The 22,827-nt window shown below is 39.9% G+C and overlaps 1 long non-coding RNA gene across 1 annotated transcript in view; it reads left to right on the top strand.

Moving 5' to 3' along the window:
• LOC129048240 (uncharacterized) overlaps nucleotides 1-14,189 on the top strand; it is a 216,511-nt gene extending 202,322 nt beyond the window's left edge. Inside the window, exons 3-4 of the long non-coding RNA XR_010141443.1 lie at nucleotides 11,283-11,417; nucleotides 12,402-14,189. This is a non-coding gene — a long non-coding RNA (uncharacterized LOC129048240). The remainder of the gene's footprint in view (nucleotides 1-11,282; nucleotides 11,418-12,401) is intronic.
• The last annotated feature ends 8,638 nt before the right edge of the window (nucleotides 14,190-22,827 follow it).

The raw sequence follows: 22,827 nt of genomic DNA, 5'->3' as shown, positions 1-22,827 counted from the left end.
AGTCTCTACTAAAAATACAAAAAATTAGCTGGGCGTAGTGGCACACGCCTGTAATCACTACTACTTGGGAGGCTGATGTGGGAGAATCGCTTGAACCCAGGGGGTGGAGGTTGCAGTGAGAGGAGATCGTGCCACTGCACTCCAGCCGGGGCGACAGAGTGAGACACCATCTCAAAAAAAAAAAAAAAAAAATCCTCACAGTGCCTTAGTATCTCTTATGTCCTTATATCTATGGCAGATTTGGAAAAGAGGAGTTATTCAGCAATTGTGGGCCAAACTGAAGCAGGGTGAGTTCACAAGAAATATAGAGGTTCCAGAAATCAAGAGAGAGTTTTGTAAGTTGGATGGAGAGGAGGCTCTGAGAGAGATATAGGGGCTGTTCTTATTCTCACAGGGTTCAGGGACAGACAGAAAATGTAATTGATCTAAACAGGTACAATGCAAATCAGTAATACACGATTAAGCTGATTGCATTTCAACTGATCATAAACCAGCTAATTATTAGGTTGGTGCACAAGTAATTGAGGTAATGGCAAAAATCTCAGTTACTTGTGTGCCAACCTAACACATTGCTTTCTGAGACACTGTGTATATTTGAAATATGAGGCCAGTGAAATAAACTGGCCAACAAAATGTTTGATGGGCCGTGTAGTGTCACTAGTTTTTGACCTCTGTGTAGTTTTGGGAAAAGCTTGAATCAACTTATCTCTTTTCACACAAACTATTGGATGAAATGCTGTTTTTAAACTGGTTGCCCTGTGGAGTCTACTCAGTGACAAAGTGGAGAAGACCTATAGATTGATGTGGCACCCACACCTCACACTGTGCAGTTTATCTCTTTACATTTTGTTCTTTGATTTATGAGTTCATGACACCCCATGATTCTATGGCTCAAAAGAGGTTAGAAAACCACTGGTCCAGCTAAGAGACAGCTCTCCCACCCAGGCGGTTCTTCAATTGTTTCCCTTCACAGAGGAGCTGAGAGCTAAGGGAATATGTCCCTTTCCTTTTCTATAGGATCTGGGCTGTCCCAACACAGGGTAGAGCTGTGACAGTCAGACCCGTCTCCTACTGCATGACCTCATCCAGGAGAAGCATGTGGCTGGATTCCCAACTTGAAATGTGTGCACTGAGGAAGCCCAGGTCCTCATTGTTCAGCCGGAGGGGAGGGCGCGATTGAATGCTGCCCAGCTGTGGGCTTCTTATTGGAGCAGGACCCCCTGATCAATCATCCCATTTATCTCTCAGCTGAATAAGGTTGTTAAACAATACCCAAAGCACTTACTGTCTGGGGAAAGCAGGAAAATGATGGCTTTCATATTTATACACTGATAGTTTCTTCTGTTATTTACCTTAACAAAGCAACTCAACACAATTAGTGCAAACTACCAAAGGCTCCTGGTTATATTTAGCTAACAGATTCTATTTAAAGAGCAAGTAGCTAATGATCTGAAGCACAGACTGCTATCACAGCAGCCCTAATAAGCTGGAAATCAGAAGGAGAATAAGCACTGAACATTCGCCTAGTGGGGGAGTGATTGAACCTGGAACTGCACCAACAGGTTCCACTCAGTGTCCTTAACTGTTTTACATGCAGATGCCCTGGAATCGGGAGGACACCTGAGGACTTTACCCCTTTTATGTTTTAATCCATCCATTTTTTTTTTTTTAATTGTTAGCTCGCATCTATGGGCGTCCCTGGGTCCAGGCCAAAGGTGGCGCCCTGACAGAACTCAGAAAAGGATGACCAAGATCAACTTCGAGGAAGGGACAGGCTCACTGTATCATGCTCACACCAACAATGAAAAACAGAAAAATGAATAATGACAGTGGGGTTTTGAAGAGTGGGAGCTGAAGGAGTGGGCTGGCACACAGGCCCTGCTAAGTCACAGGTAGAATGCGGACAAGGTGAAGGTAGGGACAGTCTAACCACAGAAAGGCATGGGCTTGGCCAGAAGCCCAGGACTGGAAGGCTTCAGGCATAGAAGGCACCAGGCTTGCGGGCAGGTTGACTGCAGCATGACTCAGACGGATTCATTTGGGTGATCCTCAAATGTGATAAGCCTCTGTTTAGTGGTTCTCTTTTTATCTGTCAAAGGAGGAACCACAACGCCCACCGCATATGATTGGTGTGCCACAAAAATGTAATAACGTTAAAAATGTGCCTGCATGCTTGGCAGACATAGACAGTCTGAGCACAGGCTGACTGCTTGGATCTTTGTCATTGTCGTCACAGTGCCGGTTCTGGTGGTTTTACCAGACATTAGCTAACAATGGATCATCTTCTCAGCACACTGTCTTCTTGCTCTTCAAAGAAGATATTTGGCTTCTCACTTGACTCTGGGTGTTTTCTTGAGCCACTAGTTGCATATTTTGATTTTTGAGCCAGACATGTTGCAAATATTTTGGTAGTTATTTGGTCCTGCACCAGGAGGGGATATGAATCCACATTTTCAAATTCAGTGTCTTTGTGATGGGGACATATTTAGGATGTGGCAAACAGTCTTACCTACATATTTAGGCACGTATCTTTGTGCATTGACGCTTAGTGGGGATTATGTGCCAGCCTCTGTGATGTGCATACATTTTTAAAATTTAATTCTCACATCACCTAAAAGAAATTATGATTCCATACTTCTTTTTATGGGAGAGGAGACTGAGGCGACTTGCCCACAGCCACAGACATTGACGTTGGTTATTCATGATGCACTAAATCTTTTGTACTCCCTTCACTGTTTGACAATTACCTGTTTTGTAAATCCTGCGTTTCCAACACAAGAGTCTTAAACCACCACCGCTGCCGCCACCACCACCAAACCCCTGCCGTCCCAGCCTTCCTTTCTGCCAGGGTGCAAGTGTATGACTTAGATTCTACCAGTTAGATGCTAGCCATCTGGGAGGCCAGGCAGGCTCTGGTGCACCCACTTTGTGGTGGGACTGTGGTCAGAGGCAACATGGTTGTGGGTTCCTGAAGCAGCAACTTATGTACCAGAACCACTGTGGTTTGGGGTGATAATCCTGAAAGGTTCACCTAGTGCCTGTTGCCCCTGCCTTTCCAAAGAGTAGATGATTTTTTTTATAAATCCCAGAAAAATCTTCCCACTGCCTACAACTCAGAAACTTGACTGAAAATCTGATTTGGGGTCTTTATTTCTCTATATTTTGTTAGAGCTGAGAAAAATGATTGCCTGCTACTCATGTCTCCTGCTGCTCCTCTGTGCAGACTCTGGGATTGGCAGAGTCCTGCATCCTCACCAGCCACTACCTCTCCACCCGGTGACTGTCAGACTTTCATGCTGCAAACCCAGGCAGCTCCCACTGTCCCTTTCTTGGCAGTTAGGGTCCTATATTGAAGAAAACCCCAAAGAGACCTTAGGGTTCCAAGGCTGAGCAGCACAGAGCATATTGTACCCTACTGTGATTTCCTCTCTTGCTTTTCGTTTATGTTTACTTTTGTTTGTGTTATTATTCTGTGTTATTTTTCCCTTTTTCCCAATATTTTTAAGTGGAATGCTTAGAATCATCATTTTTTATTTTTTTAATTGTATAGAATCATCTAATGCTTTAATTTCACAAATAAGGTTTGCTGTACCAGGATCCCATAAGTTTTGCTATTTTAAAAATTATTTTAATTATAACTTTACTGTTACTGTATTTTTTTTTTCTGCCCTAAACTATGCAGTATAAGATGAAATTTACAAGTGTGGCTTTATCATAAGACTGGTTGGGTTAGAGTCCCAATTTCTATACTAACCAACATGTGACCTTGCTTGAAAGTTTACAGTGAGGACTGGCTAGATGATCCATGGAAAGCGTTTTGTTTAAACCAGTCTGTGTGTGTTCATAGTGAAGTTCCTTCGGGCACACTGAAGGATCTCTGAGTATTTGGGGTGGTGGAGGTACTGCCTATAAGTGGGCAGGAGTCTCTACAGAGGTATTGCATTTCGTGCTGGGCTCCTCCATCCACTGCTGCTGTCTTTATTATTTTCTTTGTGTTGTGCATTTGCTTGGATGTCTTCTTTATGCAGCACAACCTCCCCCTACCTAGACAGGTCCTTCTTTCTACACATGGTATAAATTATTCATCCCATAAGCCATCTCACATTTACTTAACTTTTTTTCTCTCTTCTAGTACGTCTTCTGTTACGTGGCACTTTTTAAAGAATTCATAGTAAAGGTTGGAACATAATATTCTTGTTTTTAACAATTAAAGTGATTATTTCACATTAATGAGCATTCTTATATAATCACTCAGGTGTGATTAAAACACAATCATTTTACACTCCCCTTTATTGAATATGAGAAATATGAGTTCTTGCTTTTTAGCTTATTTCTGTAATTCCTGTTTCTTTCCCATTCTTTGCTCATTTAACCTGACTTAAATTGTTGATTTTTTTTCTTGCATGATTTTTTTTTTTTTTGAGATAGAGTCTCGATCTGTCACTCAGGCTAGAGTGCAGTGGCGTGATATCTGCTCACTGCAACCTCCGCCTCCCAGGTTCACACCATTCTCCTGCCTCAGCCACCCAAGTAGCTGGGACTGCAGGCACCCGTCACCACGCCTAGCTAATTTTTTGTATTTTTAGTAGAGATGAGGTTTCATCGTGTTAGCCAGGATGGTCTTGATCTCCCGATCTTGTGATCCACCCACCTCGGCCTCCCAAAGTGCTGGGATTACAGGCATGACCCACTGCGCCCGGCCTCTTGCATGATATTTTTGTTTTAAAATTAGTATAGTTATACCTCTTGGCAAAAACGATTGTCTTCTGTTTATGCTCATCTTGATTTTGTTCTGTGCTGGATAGTTTTTTTACCTGTTTATCAAAATAGTCTCCAAGGCAACATTGCTTTAATTCAGCCCTTAGCCTTCTGGATAATTGTTTGGCATATTTCTTAGGTTAATGTGAACACTTTCTTCTCTGCAAGCCTTACTTACCAATGCTAGTTTGATTCCATAGTGTAGCCATTGGTTCAAAACTTTTCCCCTTTAGGTTTTCTGAAAATTAAATTAGGTCAGTTATAAACTTTTGTGGCCCCTCTGTGATGGTTTATTTTATGGTTTACGTGTCAATTTGAATGGGCCAATGGGGTACCCAGATATCTGGTTAAACATTATTTCTAGGTGTCTGTGAAGGTGTTTCTGGAAGAGATCAGCATTTGAATTGGTGGACAGAGAAAAGCAAATGGCCTCCACTGATGTGATGGGCATGATCCAATCCATTGAGGCCTGATTAGAACAAAAAGGTAGAGGAAGGTTTGATGCTTGAGCTGAAACAAACATCTTCTGTTCTCAGTGCTCCTGGTTCTTAGGTCTTAAGCTTCAGATTGAAATTTCTACTATCAGACCATCAGCTTTCCAGCTCTTAGTCCTTCACGCTACACCATGGGCTTTCCTGGGTCTCCAGCTAGCAGAGAGCAGATTATGGGACTTAGCCTCCATAATCATGTGAGCCAATTCCTAATAATAAACCTCTTTTTACACACACACACACACACACACACACACACACACACTCGGAGTCATCCTTAGTATCTATGCAGGATTGGTTCCAGGATCCCCCTCTGATGCCAAAATCTGTGGTGCTCATGTCCCTTATATAAAATGGTGTAGTAGCCAGGCCCAGTGGTTTATGCCTGTAATCCCAGCACTTTGGGATGCCGAGGCAGGCGGATCATGAGGTTAGGAGATCAAGACCATCCTGGCTAACACGGTGAAACCCCATCTCTACTAAAAATAGAAAAACTTAGCTGGGCGTGGTGGCACGTGCCTATGATCCCACCTACTTGGGAGGCTGAGGCAGGAGAATGTCTTGAACCTGGGAGGTGGAGGTTGCAGTTAGCTGAGATTGGGCCACTGCACTCCAGCCTGGGTAACAGAGCAAGACTCCATCTCAAAAAAAAAAAAATGTGTAGTATTTTCATATAACCTACATGCATCCTCCTGTATGCTTTAAATAATCTTCAATTACTTATAATACTTAATACACTGTAAATGCTATATAAATAGTTGTTAAACTCCATTGTTTTCTATATGTATTATTCTATTGTTATTTATATTGTTATTTTTTCTGAATATTTTTGGTTTACAGTTGGTTGAATCTTTGTGTATCTGCCGGCCTACCACATAGACATCCTATTGGTTCTGTTTCTCTGGAGAACCCTGACTAATACACGCCCACCTTTGTCAATTAAAAAATCAAGATGCCTTCCTATTACTGGAAACCTATCAGGAAAATTTATTTATGCAGCCTGAGACCTGTGGCACCAGCAGGTGTGAGTGTTACTTTTTCATAGGAATGAGTAGGATGAGTGGGCTGTTGCCCGCTTTCCAGTTCTTTGAAGTTGCTGCAATTGTAAAATGTGAGGAAAGTTTGTATGATCTGCTACAAGCCCCTCTGCTTAGAATCATGATTGCTTGAGTTTTATTTTTCTATCGAAGAATAAGAAGAAATTTTCACTTCATGCCCCCAAAATAGTTTTATGATTGGAGGGCATCTGTGGTCCATCTGATTTAATTTAATTTAACTTTTTGTCCCAAGAAATTGTTAAAAAGCTTTGGAACATATGCTTTCCCATCTCTTCCCTGAGTGTAATCCCTGGGTCCCTGGGTTATGTCAACAGAGACTCTGCTGCCAACCCTTGGCAACTCATTTCTCATCTGTTCCTTTCCCCAAGGAGATTACCAGTTTGGCTCTGGATCTTGTAAATAATTAATGATCCATCTTCTGGTAGAGCGCAGAAATGCTGCATGTAATATCTGGGCATTAATGCACACCAATTTTGAATGGGAACAAAAGGAGAATGGCACCCTTGGATTGGTCTTTCCCAGGTAGGGGAGTCCATTGGTTCCTGGTGCACTTTGCAGCACTCTTGGAGTCAGCCATTCTCTAACTCTGGTGGGTGTCAGCATCACCAGGAAAACTCAGTAAACATACAAAGCCCAGGACCTATTCTATGTTAATGTACCTGGGCCTCTCTGTTTTGTATTAAGTTCCCCAGGTGGTTGTGATACATCCCAAGTCTGAGAACCACTGCTAAATCATAAGGATGTTCCATTCTGTCTTATCAGCTCTCTGATGAATTTCACCTTTCCTGAACACCACCATGATCTGCCTTGTAAGCGCTACCAAGAACCCTCGAACACTCAAATCCTCTTGATTTTTCTTGCCCCCAAACATCCTAAGAAGTTTGTTTGAAACTCTGATTCATAGGCATCAAAGAATCTCCTTGTTTTCATGTCTTTCCAGATGTGAACGGCTGAGTCCTGTGCTTGTGTCTTCTCTGTCTAGGTCTGCTGTCAGCTTTCTCTTTCCATATTTGTGTGCCACTGGCAGGGGCTCCCCAATGACACCTGGCATACTGTGGTGACTTTGCTGCCCTTATTGAAAATTTATTCTCTTTTTGCATTTTTGTTTCCTTTAAGCTCTGTGCCAATGATGTCATTATTCTTAACCTTCCACCCCTACTTCCCACCCATGCAGTCTAGTCTCAAACCAACAGCTAGCACAATCCATTGAAAATATGTCTCCTCAAACTTTCCAATGACTACACATGATATGCCCAGACTCTATCCCCAGTTTTGAAATAATCTGGTACTCGATGTATTTCTTTCCTTCCCTGTCAACATGTCCCCCCTTGGTGTAGTGGATGCTGTGATGTGTGGCCCAAATCCCACTTTAGGGCTGAAATTATTACTTCCTGTGGGTGTCAGGCCCCTGTGAAAATTGCCTACAGATGGAGAAACCTGCTTCTTCCAAAGCCATGCCCACTTCCTGGGGCAGATATATCCCACAACTGGTGGATGAATGGGCATGGAGCCCGGCCTCCTTGCCAAAAATCAGGACAACCCTGAAGAGCCATCCTAATTTGAGGAGCTAAGTCCTCTGTTGAAATTATATCATGGCCCAACTTCTTTTGTTCAGTCTTGTTTCTTCCCCTTTCTCTTTATATGTATTGACCTGAGAATACTCTCTAAATAAATTGCTGGCACGATAATCTCATTCTCAATGTCTGCCTTGTAGGGATCCCAGTCAACATAGCCGATCACTTCCCTCAGCCCTTGGCCCCCTTGCTTGGCTCAAATGATGCCAGGCATGAGAGCACCTCAGGGACTTTGCATGAGCTCTGTCTTCTGCAGTTTCTCTCTCCCTTTGCATAGCATGATGGCCAGCTTCCTCACTTCAAGCCTCTGGTCAAATACCACCTCATCAAGCAGGCCTTTGAGGCCTCCCTATGTAAAAGGAAAACCCTTTGCTCATTACCTTGTTTTATTTCCTGCGAACCCATATGAGCATCTGACACAAAGATTTTCTGCTTTACTATGTCTTTCCCTATCAGTATGTATGTCCCATGGAAATATTTAGTTTATTACTCTTTCGCCAGTGTCTGGCACAGAGTAAAAACCAAATAAATATTTGTTGAAAGAATGAATAATGAGAGAATTCTATTTGTTTTCCTGCTTTAAGTCTGCAAGTACTTTCTCTTTCCATACTTTCACCTGTTTGGCTGTAGTTTGATGTCTGGGATTTCCAACTGGAGACAGCATACCCTGTAGTATGTTCTTGACTAGCTGATTTAGTTGCCTGGGAGAAGTGGGAGAGATAGGATTTTTGGAAGAATGCCTGGACAAAGCCCATGTTCCCAGGAGAGAGGGGGAAATAATCTTCTGGCTTGTTCCTTTTTAAAATTTTTTTAGGAAAAATTTTCCTCTGCTATATTTGAGCTGTCATATATCAAAGCACTGGACACTGACCTCTGTGTCTACAGCCCCTTTGCCTTTAACCTCATCACTATCTGTTATGTGTGAATTACAAGGAGAGGGGCTGAACTGTCATTCACAGTGATTAGCAGCCCTTTGGCCATAGGATTACACATCCTCATTTTGGAGGACCAGTTACTTACTGGTGAATGTCCCCAATTCACTAAGTCACTGAATGCACACTTACATATTTCTCTAATGTTTAAAAATCCTGCCCGGCGCAGTGGCACATGCCTGTAATCCCAGCACTTGGGAGGCCGAGGCGGGGGGATCACCTGAGGTCGGGAGTTTGAGACCAGACTGACCAACATGGAGAAACCCCGTCTCTACTAAAAATAGAAAATTAGCCAGGTGTGGTGGCACATGCCTGTGATCCCAGCTACTCGGGAGGCTGAGGCAGGAGAATCACTTGAACCTGGGAGGTGGAGGTTGCAGTGAGCCGAGATCGCGCCATTGCACTCCAGCCTGGGCAACAAGAGCGAAACTCCGTCTCAAAAAAAGTAAATAAATAAAAATTAAAATTAAAAAAAATCCTCCTTCACTAAAATAATGAATACAAAGCCCTTGTAAGAAAATTTTTCAATTAACAGAATGAAACTGAGCAAATCCTAAGCTTGAACTTGCCCTGTGCTTGACAAGTTTTTGTTTATTTGTTTGTTTTCCCACATGGGAATATGAGACCTGAACTTTCCTTTCCCACTGTGGTTGGGCAACAGTGTGAGGGAAGCAATCCAGTCCTCCCTGTGATATTGGGAAGATCTTGATTGTGAAGGGCTGTTTGTAGACCCCATCAGAGGTGCCCAGGTAAATGAGCGGTGGCCGATTCAATTAACTGATAAGAATCCATTAGCACATCCAAGCCATCTTGTTTGAACACAGAGCATTGTGTACAAATAACCACCAGGGTGGCTGTCGCTTCTTACTGGAGAAATCTGAGGCTCCTGTGTGTGCCACAGCCCAGAAGGTGGCGCCATACACATATAAGGGACAATTGACTTTAAAATGCCAGTGAGCCTTATGCAGGTAGCAATCTGTGAGAAAAAATCTTCTAACTGGATGGCTTTAAGAGCAGAACCCACTTTTTCTGTGTCTGGCAGGCCTTCCGCTTTGAGAAGGTCAGGGCATTCACAGTCTGCTTATTTTTCTCTATTGCCCAGTGCGATAGGGAGAACTCGAGTATGGGAGTTGGCCTACTTCATTTGAAATCTTGACTTTGCCATTTACAAGCTGTGTGGCCCTGAGTGTAGTACTTAACCTTGGTTTTGCTCAGTATAATTTAGGATTAATAAGAACTCTGTCATCAGGCTCTGAGGACTAAATGAAATAAAGTTCGCTGAGTGTGTTACATACTGTCAGGTCTGCACACTTCCCCTTTGCATAAGAAAAGGGCACCGTTCTTGGCTGACACAGCCCCTCAGACTGGCATGTGAGTGGAGAGTGGGCTGGAATGCAGCCAGCTCCTATCAGCCCAGGGACCAGGCACTCAGGTGGAAGTCCTGCCTCTAACCTCTCCCTACCTTACCTGGGGACTGGTGAGCCTGGAGTTTGTTGTGACTTAGATGACTAGGCATGGCAAGCGTTACTTCCCAGGGGGACAGATTCTGGTGCAATGTTACTCCTTTGGAAGAAGATGAAAGATAACCATGAAGTTTAAGACCTACAGTCTTAAAGTTACAAGAAGTATGCTACAGAGCCAGACTGAAAGAAAGAAATGCATAAATCAATATATCAAATTGGTCTTTGTCCAATCATAAATTGAACAAAGAATTCTTAGAAATTGGAAGTGGAAGCTTAGCCTCCAAAGTGGGAAGTTTTGCCTGCTTGGAAAATTGAATTTGTTACCCTTTGGGATAGTGAAGTTCCTGGATAACTTAAAGGAGTGTCTAAAATGTGGGTCCCTGTAAATGATGACTGTGAGCAGTAGAGCTCTAGCAGTGGGGACACGTTGCCATGGAAACCCTGAAGCTGGAAGCTCCTCAGGGCCTCAGAAAGGCTGTCAATTAGATCCATACTCTTGGGGAGTTTAATGAAAACAGACACTTGTCATTTTTTTAGCAGCCATCTAACATTATATACATTTAAAATATTTCCATGGAAAGAAAAGCCTGCGGTTAAGTTTAGCTGTTTATTTTAAGAGAATTCCCTTGTGTGGCTTTGACAGGGCAGATTTTTTTTTTCCTTCTTTCTCCACATTAAAGGAGAAAAGTGAGGCCCTCCAGTGTTTAGCAGAAACACAGTTAGTAGAGTCACTGATGGTGGTTCATTCAGGCTGTTCAAGAGGCGCTTCAGTCCTCCTGCCCTTATTTACATCACAGTGGGGATGGGTGGTCCTACTGGCCCCTTCATGTTGTTGCCTCTCAAACTAGATCCCTCAGACTTCTTTGGAATTGTGCACCTATGCTGACTGGCTGGTAGGCACTTTTCTTTTAATGGGGCAGCTTAGGAAAGAAATCTTCATTAGATATCACTGTCTTCAAATGTCACATGCTGAAGAATAAGGAATCATAATTTCTTTTTTCCTTAGACTGACTTGCCATCTGAGGCCAGCTGCTGGGATCTGACTCTCCCCAAGAACACAAATCAATAGTCAACATAGAAACCACACTCCAAAGAGAAGCTGGTTCCAAGAGTGGCTATTACTATTTGCTTTCACTTGAATGTATGTATGTAGATATGTATGTGTTTATTTTTACCTAAATATGCCATTTTTGAGTTGTATTTTGCAGAAGAAACATATGTATCTTGTATCATGGATATGACTGACTGTGAGATGGGAACGCTTTTTCAAACTAGACTGGGAACAGAGGCCCTGGCGGTCATGAACAATGTCAGGCACATACAAAGAGCTGAAAGCCCATTCCAATCAAGTCTGTCTTTGCCCAACCCATTAGGCAGTCAAATGACAATTGAAAATCCAGTTCCCCACATTGAGAATCAAAGACTGGTGTCTCCTTGACTTCTGAGCTCAGGGTATCCTACTCTTTTTATTTTCCTTTTAAATGTCAAATCATAAGTAGGTCAACAGAAACCAGAGTGTTGTTACTTCTCCCATTAAATTTGGCTCATAAGAATGTAGCAAACTTTACTACATTTGGTTTTCAGCAATATTTGAAAATTGCATTTTATCGTTTGGATCTGCTAATTATCACATCTCTACTTGTGGCAAAGAAACTAACAATATTGATATGGAAAGGCACAGATATTGCTTGGCCTCACTGATTGAATCGGCGGGGGCGGGGCGGGGGGCAGTAATTATACAGATTCCCAAAGTATGTATATTTTGTGGCCCTGGATAAAGATTATTCTAAGAAACCCCTTCTTCGTATAGTTACAGTAATTGTGGTAATTAGCACAGTAAAAAGAAGAAACATCAAGGCCTCATCAGATATCTGTCCCCACACAGCTCTTTCCTCTATTATCACACACTGCAAATGGTGGTTGGCAGAATGATTATACACATCATATGTATTAAAGTGGGAAGTGTTGAACAATGGTCAGAATGTAAGACTTAACATAGGGTCCAGCCTCTAATTAACTGTCTGGTCTTGGGAAAATCATTTGTACTCCCTGGCTTGCAGTTTTACCACCTATAATATAAGAGGGCTGAACTAACTGATCACAAGTTTTCTTTTTGATTTTCCAGGTGCAAAGCCTCCCATTTTGCCTAGAGGACCATAGCAAATACCTCCTTTCTGGGTGGACAAGGGAGACCCTTGTCAGCAAGAATTGTGCTACTGTCTCCCAGCCTAACCACAAGGACACACGAGGACTAGAACATTCGCTCTGCTTCTACATAGCATTGGCAAGAGTTTGAACAGCTCTTTCTCAAACCAACAGCAAGAGTTGTCCAGGAAGTGCACTCACTAACATACTCCCCTAAATATTCTTGTGTGAAAAGAAGAGATATGTTGCCATGAATGGGTCTTTCAGTTGGTATTTGTAGGACTGCAAAGTTGCAAAGCTGGCAACATGGTAATAGCTTAGAGTGTTAAATTTTGTGATTTACTACTTGATATGGTGGCACAAAATTAGAACTACAAAAAGAATAAAGTATTGGTCACCTTACCTGTAAGATCTACTAATGACAATAATTTTATAGAGAAAATTGCTCCTCTTTAGGCAATGCCTCATCTGACTTGATGCTCTCTGCTGCAGAAGGTGAAATTACAATAATTACAAACTTGATCTTGGCTGTGACCCCTGAATTGACCTTTTGAAGGAACCCAGATTATGTCTGAATCTGTTATCTCTGCAAGGAGACCAGCTGTCTTCAGAATTGGTTTTGGGGCCCCGTAATGTCATCGTGAAATTGCAGTTAGTAATCTTGCCAACAATTTCCAGATTTGGTGCAGATAAGCTTGAACACATTTGACTCCTTGGTTTCCAATGTTATTTAGAGAATTGGATGACTTAAAGCATTTTTTTTTCAACTCAATTCTTATCATAATCCATCAACATCACAGTGTTTTTATTCTCTATTTCATTTTTATATGATCCTATTAGTTGAGAGAAACACAAGTGACATTTTTCTTTACTATGGCCTTGTCTCCTTTTTGCCTTTGCTAGAACTCAGGGATCATATACCTTTTACTAAATTAGAATTCAGCCATATCCTCTGACCAACAATTTTCCTAGCACTGATCTTCTTCACTGAGTTTTGTTAGGGATGAAACGAAGGCAATTCTTTCTGCTCCATGCAAATGACATTTACAACCTGTCCCTAAATCACAGACCAGAAATGCTTCTCTTAGATGACTGAGGCTGATACTTTTGAAATGTGCTGCACTCCAGGTACCTTTGTGCTGTCTCCAGGAAAATGAAAGTGAGTTTTTGGATTGAGAGTGAGTCAAGCTTCCAAGCTGTTAAGGAGCATGGCTTTGATGTGGCTCCATCATGGCTATGTGGTGACTCAGCAGAAGTGTCATTCAGGATGTGTGAAGGGCATCAATCTCAGAGACATGGCTGCCTCCCTTTAGGTTTCCAGATGAAACTGACACTCTTTGTTGTCAAGGAGCCAGTGGTGCTGAATGACCTTACACCAAAGTGGGGTGCTGGCCTGCTTTGGGGGCATTTCTGCTTCTCCTCAATTGCTTGCCTCGATATAAGAAAGTTCACTGATCACGGGCCAGTATAGAAGTGCAGAATTTACTTTATCCATGTGGGGTCATATATAAATTCCAGATTCCTCCTGTACAATTTATTTTTCCGTTTGTCATAGCAGTAGCCAAAAAAATGATAACCAAAGTACCAGTCATTCATTCCAATTTGACGAAACACTCATTAAGACTCTGCTGCACTGGGATTGTTGAGAGGATTAGGAGATAAGTCAACCCCTGTGCATTTGGTGCCATAACTTGAGTGGATTTGATGTGAGACATGCTGGGACTTAGTGGTATGTGGGGAAAGGGAGGGAGTCAAAGTGGGGAAAGGGAGGGAGTCAAAGTGGGGAAAGAGAGGGAGTCAAAGTGAGGAAGGGGAGGGAGTCAAGGCTAAAATTACGGATGTGAACTTTCTGTGGAATATCTCTTTCTAAACAGGTACCCAGCATTGGAGTCTATTGCATGGAAGGTATTCCAATACCTTGTACTTAGTATTCAAATGAATGTAACTCTAGGCCAGGCTGATCTTTGATGTTCTATGTGTGGGAATATCTTGAACTACATGATTTGTTCATGCAGACATGGCCCCTGCTACTAGTTAGGTCTAGTGAGCCAGGACTCTGTTTCCTGAAACAAGGACCAATGTGGGTTATATATACTGTTAGCATCCTGTTCAAATAAGTAGGAGTTGGGGCATGGTTTCATTGCAGTGATCACTCTATCCTCTTTTATGTATTTACTTCACTTGGTTTCTGGTACACCAAATGCCTTGAGTTTTTTTTTTTTTTCTTACCTTGATAGTTACTCTCCTCATTCTCCCTTACTGGTTCCTCATTCTCTCCTGACCTTTTAATGCTGGAATGCTCCTGAGCTCAGTACTTGATTCTCTCCTCCTTGTTGACACTCACCCCTTTATTCAGTCTCTTGGCATTAAAGGGCATCTATATCCTGACAACACTCAAATGTCCATTTCTAGCTGAGGCCTCTGTCCTGAACTGCAGACTTACTGAGCCTGCAGCCTACTCCACATTCCACAGTGGCGTCTCAAACTCAACAGGCTCACATGGAATTCCTTTCCACCTGCTCCTTCTGCAACTTTCTACGTTGCAGTTGATGGCAAACCTGATCTTCCAGTTGCTCAGGGAAAGAAGCCATGAAGCCATGTTGATTCCTCTTTTTCTCTCACACAGGACATCCAATCTGTTGGGAAATGCTGTTGGCTCTCCATTTGGAATATATTCAGAGCTGAAGACTTTTCACCACCTCTTCTGATATCACCTTTGGGTGAGTTATCAACATCTCTGTCATGGATTATGCCAATAACTTCCTAATTGCCTCTTGCTCTGTCCCTCCTACACAATTTCAATTCTATAGCTGAAATTATTCATATAATACTGAAACTGTCCATATAAACTTTATAAAATTAATCAGGGAAGAAGAGAGCGGGAGAGATGAAACTGAACTCAACTTGCTGCACACTCAGCATTAATCACTAGGTCAGCCTGTGCCCTGACCTGCTTCCTCGTGGTTGCCTGGTGCCTCCTGTCCTGGAATCATGTAGATCCTAGATTATAGTTCCCTCTTAACTGTTCTATGGGTAACCATTTTAATGTTATAAAACATTATCTTTGAGCTATTCCTTCAGGTCCTGCATACTGATGAAACTACTGACTCTGCTGGTCTCCAGGACCTCATGAGGAGCTGACTCACATAAGAATGCAGTTTCCATGTCCTGATAATTTCATTCCCCTTACTGTGATGAATTAATAACCCCAATTTCCCAGCCTCTCACCTTCCATGATCCCCTTAAAAACCCTAGCCCAGAACTTCTTGGGGAGATGGATTTGAGGGTCTCCTCCCATCTCCTTGCTCAGTACCCTGCAATCATTAAACCCTCTCTCTGATGTAAATCCTGCTGTCTCAGTGTAATTGGTCTGTTACTGCATAGCAGGCATACAATCCTGTTGATCCTATAATAATACCTAAGCCAGTCATGCCACCCTTTGAAAACCTTGCAATGACACTATTTCATTCTCATTTAAAACCAGTGTCCTTATGAGAGACTAGATGGTCCAGTCTTAGTGACCTCTCAGACCTGAAGCCTTCAGGCTCAGTGGTTCCACTGCATCTCCCTGGCCCCTGCAGCCCTCAGACAGGCTCCTACTTGTCTCTGCATTGGTCATATCCTCTGCTTTCCTCCTGTTATCTGCATACTTACCTCCCTTACCTCCTTCTTGTCTTTACTCAGAGGTCACCTTCTTAATGTGCCCTGCTCAGATCACCCTATTTTAAATTGCAACCTGCATCCACCCTCCCCACCACCCTTCTTTGGCAGACATCCCTGATTGCTGGTACCTTGCTTGACTTTTTTTCTTTTTTTTTTTAACCATAGAAATTGTCACTTTCTAACTTACTGTTTCTTCACTTATTTACCGTGCTTATTGTTTGTCTCCTTTTGATCCTCCTCTCCTCTTCTGACAGTAGAATGTAAAGTCCACTTGGTTAGGGATTTTTATTACTTTCCTTCACTGTTGTGTCGTAAGTGCATTGAGAAGGATTTAGAAAATGGTGGTCCCTCAGCACATTTGTTGAATCCAGAAATTCTGTGCCTTCATAATAAGTGTATTCAAAATAAATGCCTTCATAGTAAGTGTATTACTTTCAAATACTGGAAAATTCAGAGTTCCAGTTTAGAAGGAATTGGTCAATGGATTCCTAACTCACTTGTTTTTGCTCAGCCCTGGAATATATTCTGTCATATTCTACTGCAGAATTTCCATGTAATTTACAAAAATGGCATCACTCATTCTCTTCCCTACCCTAGGAAAAAAAGACACTCAAATATTTGAGGGAGAATCAGACCCTTAGTGAATGACTTACACCACATTTTGGTTATCTTAGGAATTCCTGGAAATTTCATTCTCCACATTAAACTAACATAAGCTATTTCAGCCCTCACATGCTAGGTTTAGACTATTTGAGATAACTGACTATCACTGAGATATGCCAGTTGAGTGAGCCACCTGAAGTCCTAGCACTCCTCTTCTCTGGCATTATCAGTGCCATGAAAAAGCCACTTTGTCACATCCTTCATTTCAAAGACTTGTGTGAGCATCTTTCTCCCTGGAAAACAGAGTCTTGTATCTTGCCCATTCCTTCATGTAGAACACCAAAAGGGCATGTACCCCAGTGCTTGGGAGCATCAGATTCAGGATTTCTTCAAGATAAATCAAGACAAGGAAACAACATTAACCCCAACTCTTCTCTTCTCTAATAATAAAACAAAGTGAGACTGTACTGGTATTTAAGAGCAAATTCTCACATGACTTTGCACACTTAGGGGGTGCTCCATTGGGAATTTCAAACACTAAGCAATACTTTTTTAATATACTTAGGTTTTAATACTGTCAGGAATGCCTGTAATTATTTTTGACTCTCTGGCAACAGGAAGATTACTGATTCTGATGGCCATTCTCTAAACTAGAATCTGCTCTAGCTGTTTGTATCTTTTCGGGTAAAGGAAGACGGAAAAACACTTGGCGATGGCTTTGCAATACAAATGAAAGGAGAGGAAAATAGAACAGGCCTTTCTTGAACTCACGCTCTGCTTTTCCTCTGAAGACGTTTTTGTGATTCCTAACAATTCGCTCAAGACTGAAAGATAAAGATTGCATTGTAGATGTAGCAATCTTAATTAGTAAAATTGACAAGAAAATACTTATCTGTTTATATTGAATGACAGGAAAACACAACTTAGGGAATTTGTCACTTATGATTGAACAGAACCACATTTTAGTTTTAATATTTGTCTCAACCTGATTAGTTCATGAGCAGGTTTTTGTTTAGCTTCCTGGATCATGAATATTCTGAATTCTTAGCTTTTCTTATCAGCAAAGAAAAGCAATTTATAACATAGGGCTTGAACAAACAAAGTACTTCAGACTTTACAATTTTCCTGTTACAGATGCTGTTTCTCTCCTTAGAAGGGAAATTCATTATTTTTAAAAATATTTTTCTTGATCAAAGAGAGGCGATTTTATTATATTATTTTCTAATTTTCTTAGGGAACAGAAGATTTGTACTTTCAAATTTCACAATGCTAAGCCGAAGATATTTTTTCTATCTATATTTTGTTTCATAAAAGGAATCATTTAATAAAACAACTATCTCTTCTGAGAGAACACAAATATTTATCAAGCATTTTCCATTATAAATATTACATACTTATAGGTAGAACCCATTCATCTTTTGAAAGTTGTCAGTTTCATCCAATAGTGTGAGGCATTTCCCCTTTCATGCACACATGATAGTGATTGATATTGTGTGATTTTATTTGTTACAGAAAATTTACCCAAAGCCTGTTCGGATTTTCTCTGAGCATGAGTCATTAATCCTGTGTTAATTTCAAGAGTCTTATCAATAAATTGTATGTTTTGTATCTTTTTTCTTTATGTAATATATAGTCTTGAAAAATGTCTCTTTACTTTTGGTCTCCTAAGTGTTTTACTTCACTAATTTTGGGACATTAAGCATTATTATTATTTTTTTCAAATAAGACATTGTAACTTCCTCGAAAATGAACCTAAAACATTGATGACTTCATGCTGCTATTAGACGAAGTTTCCTCACAGCTGTAGGATAGTATTTTTGGGTCCCTGGGGAGCTGGAGAAAGGCGAGTGCTAGGGACTGCTGCTGCTGACTCTTCTTTCTACCCTGGATAAAGATGTTGTGCCTTTGCAATTGCAATTCTTGCTTAATAGGGTTCAGGAAGCAGGAAATCATCAAATTTATAAATATTTTTTTCAAGATCCCACAATGACAGGCTGTGCCTGTTTCTGACCTGGGGCCACCACTATGCTTCTGTTAAGATTCGTATCCTTTGCCATGAAAGTTAGGAATTTATATAGGCATATGAGTTTATGTATGTGTGTTCTCTGCCCACAAATTCAAAATCCGTTTCCAGAGGTGGAATAACACACAAAGGTCTAGGAATTAATAGTGCTTGGTTCAATCAATCCAAATTTCAGATGCTTGTCTTTGTATTTTCTAGTCATATTTTACTTATTAGCCACTTTGACTAAATCACTTGTAGGTGCAGATTGACTTGTCCCAGCAGATAGTTATATCATCACTTAAATCTCCTCTATTATTTACATTTACAATATCAAATATTTTACTTATTAGCCACTTTGACTAAATCACTTGTAGGTGCAGATTGACTTGTCCCAGCAGATAGTTATATCATCACTTAAATCTCCTCTATTATTTACATTTACAATATCACCATGAGTGGTATTTCATTTTCAAACTCTTTAACAGCTTTATTGAAGTACACTTGATTTATAATCAACTGCACATATAAAAAGTATACAATGTGGTAAGTGCATGCATGCATATATCTATGAAACCATCCAGAAACCATTTTGCAATCAGGATAATGAACATATCCATCAAACCTAAAGGTTACCTTCTGCCTGTTTATCATTTCGTCCTCTGCCTTTCCAACTCCCTATTCCCAGGCAAGTACCGATCTGCTTTCTGTTACTGTAAATTACTCTGCATTTTCTGGGATTTAATATAAATGGAGTGATATAGTATGCACTGTTTTTTATCTGGGTTCTTTCACTAACCATAATTACTTTGAGATGCATCTGTGTCATTGTGTAGTATATTAGTAGTTTTTTCACCCATTTTTATTGTTGAATAGAATTCCATCATATGGACATACAGCAATTCTTTTATGCTGTGGATGGATATTTGTGTTGTTTCCTGTTGTTGACTACCACAAACAAAGCTACTATTGACACTAATATACAAGTTTTTCTATGTACATATGCTTTAATTTCTCTTGGGAAATTATACCTCAAAGCAGAATGGTAGATATATGTTTAATTTTTTAATGAAACTGCCAAACCGTTTTACAAAGTGTTTCACATTTTACATTCAGAAGTGTGTGAGAGTTCCAGTAGCTCCACATTCTTGATAAAAATTGTTATGGTCAGCTTTTTAATCGTAGACTTTCTAGTAGGTGTGTAGTGAAATCTTGTTTGTATGTCTTTTATTTTAAAGATTTAAAGAAATCTTTCCTTTCCACTGTATTAGAGTTTGTATATTTTGGTTACATGTTCTACATCAGGTGTCTACCTGAAGAACTTGTCAATTCAATATTATACAGGAGATTCTTTATGTGGTTTGCAATTTTTTTCTCCCAGTCTGTGTAATTTGTCCTTTTATTATGTTAACAGTATCCTCTGAAGATCAGAAATTCTTAATTTTGATGAAATCCAGTTTAATGTGTTTTTCTATTTTGGATTGTGCTTTTTAGTTGAATCTAAGAAATCATATATATATATATATATAATATGTTCACTATTATATTTTGTTAGTCTACTTGTCTAACTCTTTCTTACATTTTTTTTTGGGGGGTGCTATTCTATGTCCTTTGCATTTTCATATACATTTTAGCAACAGGTTTTCAATTTATACTTTTAAATGGTTTGCTGAGATTTTGGTTTGGAACACAGTAAACCTACAGATTTGTTTAACACTAATTGAAATCTTAAAAATATTGACGAGGCAGGTAAATCACTTGAGCTCAGGAGTTTGAGACCACCTTGGGCACCGTGGCGAAATCCTGTCTCTATGAAAAAAATATGAAAATTTAGCTGGGTGTGGTACTGCCCACCTGTAGTCCCAGCTACTCAGGAGGCTCAGGTGGGAGAATTGCTTCAGCCAGGAGGTTGAGACTGCAGTGGAAAGTTACTGTGCCACTGCACTCCAGGCTGGGTGACAGAATGAGACCCTGTCTCAAAAAAAAAAAAAAAAAAAAAAAGATGATACTGAATATTCCATTCCAAGGCACTATGTGTATCTCCATTATTTAAATTTTTACATTTTCTCAACCAAATTTTGTAGTTTTCAGTGCACAGAGTTTACATGTATTTTGCCAGACTTATCCATAAGAATTTTATATTTTTGATATAATTGTAAGTGATGCTATATTTTGTTTCAATTTCCCAATGTTTGTTGCTGGTATATAGAAATATCATTGATTTTTGCAAAGTAACTTTTTTTACTCTGCAATATTTTGTATCTCCTTTATTAGTTCTAGAAGCTTTTGTGTAGACTCCACAGAATTTTCTACATAAATCATAATGTCACTTGCAAATAAGACATTTTTACTTGTTTTGTAATCAAGATGCATTTAATTTCTTTTTCTTGACCTATTGCACTAGCTAGAGCCTCCTGAATAATGTCAAATAGACGAGGTCTGCAGAGAGACATAATTTTAATTGTTCCTTTCTAATTTGGGTGCCTTTAATTTCCTTTTCCTGTTTTATTGTACTGGCTGGAAATTTCAGCACTATTTTGAAAAACAGTGATGAGAGTGAACATCTTTACCTTGTTTTTAATTTTAGACAAGTTTTCAGTCTTTCAGCATTAAGTATGATATTACCTGTAGGTTTTTAGTACACTTCATTGCCCTACTGAAAACATTTCTATCCTACTATGCACAGGGTTTTTATCAGGGATGAATGCTGATTCTTGCCAAATGCTCTTTCTGCATCTGTTGAGATAATTTTTGTAAGTCTGTTATTACAGTGAATTACATTAATTGATATTAAATATGAATAGACCTTACATTCCTGTGATAAGCCTCATTGGGTCATAACACATTTTCCTGTTTGTGCATTATTGCATTTGCTTTACTCAAATTTTTGTTGTTTTATATATAAATTTATTAAATATATTGGTGTCCAACTATTGTTTTTCTTATAATGTCTCTATCTGTCATTGGTATCAGAGTATTGCTGACCTCATAGAATGTGCTAGGAAGTATTCTCTTTCCTTCAATTTTCTGGAAGGGTTTGTGCAAAATTGTCATGATTTCATCCTTGAAGTTTTGATAAAATGAAATCATTAGTGCTTGGGTTTTTTTTTTTTTTTTTTTGGTGTGTGTGAATGTTAAAAAAATTCCTACAAATTGAATTTTTTAAAAAAATACAGGAATTTTAAAATGATCTATTTCTTCTTGAGTGAGTTTTGGCAGCTTGTGTCTTTCCAGGATTTTCTCTCCTGTATCTAAGTCATTGGATTCATTGGCAATAACTTGTCAAAATATTTATTACCCCTTTAAAACATATAGTGATGTTATCTTCCTCTTTTCTAAAATTGGTAATTTATGTCTTATTCCTCTTTCCCCTTCAGGCTAGTCTAGCTAGAAGATTATTAATTTTACTGACTTTTTCAAAGAAGCTTTTAGTCTTTTTTTTTTTCTTCTACTTGCCTTGAGTTTAGTGTGCTTATTTTTGTCATTTGCTCAGGTGAAAGCTTGAGTTATTATTTGTTCTTTAATTTTTTAATTTCAGCTTTTATCTTAGATGCAGGGAATACATGTGTAGGGTTGCTACATGGGAATTCCGGACCCACGTATTGAACATAGTGCCCGATGTACACCATGAAGCACTATGCAGTCATAAAAAAGAATGAAATCACGTCTTTTGCGCAACATGGATAGAGCTGAGGGACATAATCCTAAGCGAACTAATACCAGAACAGAAAGCCAAATACTGCATGTTCTCACTTATAAGTGGGAGCACACATAGACATAAAGATGGGAACGACAGACACTGGAGATTGTCAGAGACGGGAGAGAGGGAGAGGAGTGTGAGTTGAAAGACTGTCTATTGGGTATTATGCTCACTAGTTTTGTTCTCCGTTGTTCTTCAGTTATTTCACTGTTTAACTCTAGTTTTTATGATTTCCTTAATTTGATTATTTTGTTTTTAATTTGTTCTTTTTTAAAAAAAGATAGAAGCTGTGATCATTGAATTGAGAACTTTCTTATTTTAAAATATCAGTGTTTAATGATAAACTGCCTTTAAATATAAATTTTACTCTGTATATTCAAGATATACCACATGACATTATGGTATACATATAGATAGTAAATTGGTTACTATTGAAAC

Source organism: Pongo abelii, chromosome 8 (assembly GCF_028885655.2).
Source record: "Pongo abelii isolate AG06213 chromosome 8, NHGRI_mPonAbe1-v2.0_pri, whole genome shotgun sequence".
Classification (NCBI taxonomy): Eukaryota; Metazoa; Chordata; class Mammalia; order Primates; family Hominidae; genus Pongo; species Pongo abelii.
The sequence above is the reverse complement of the archived record's forward strand: the minus strand, read 5'-3'. Positions and strand labels throughout refer to the sequence as shown.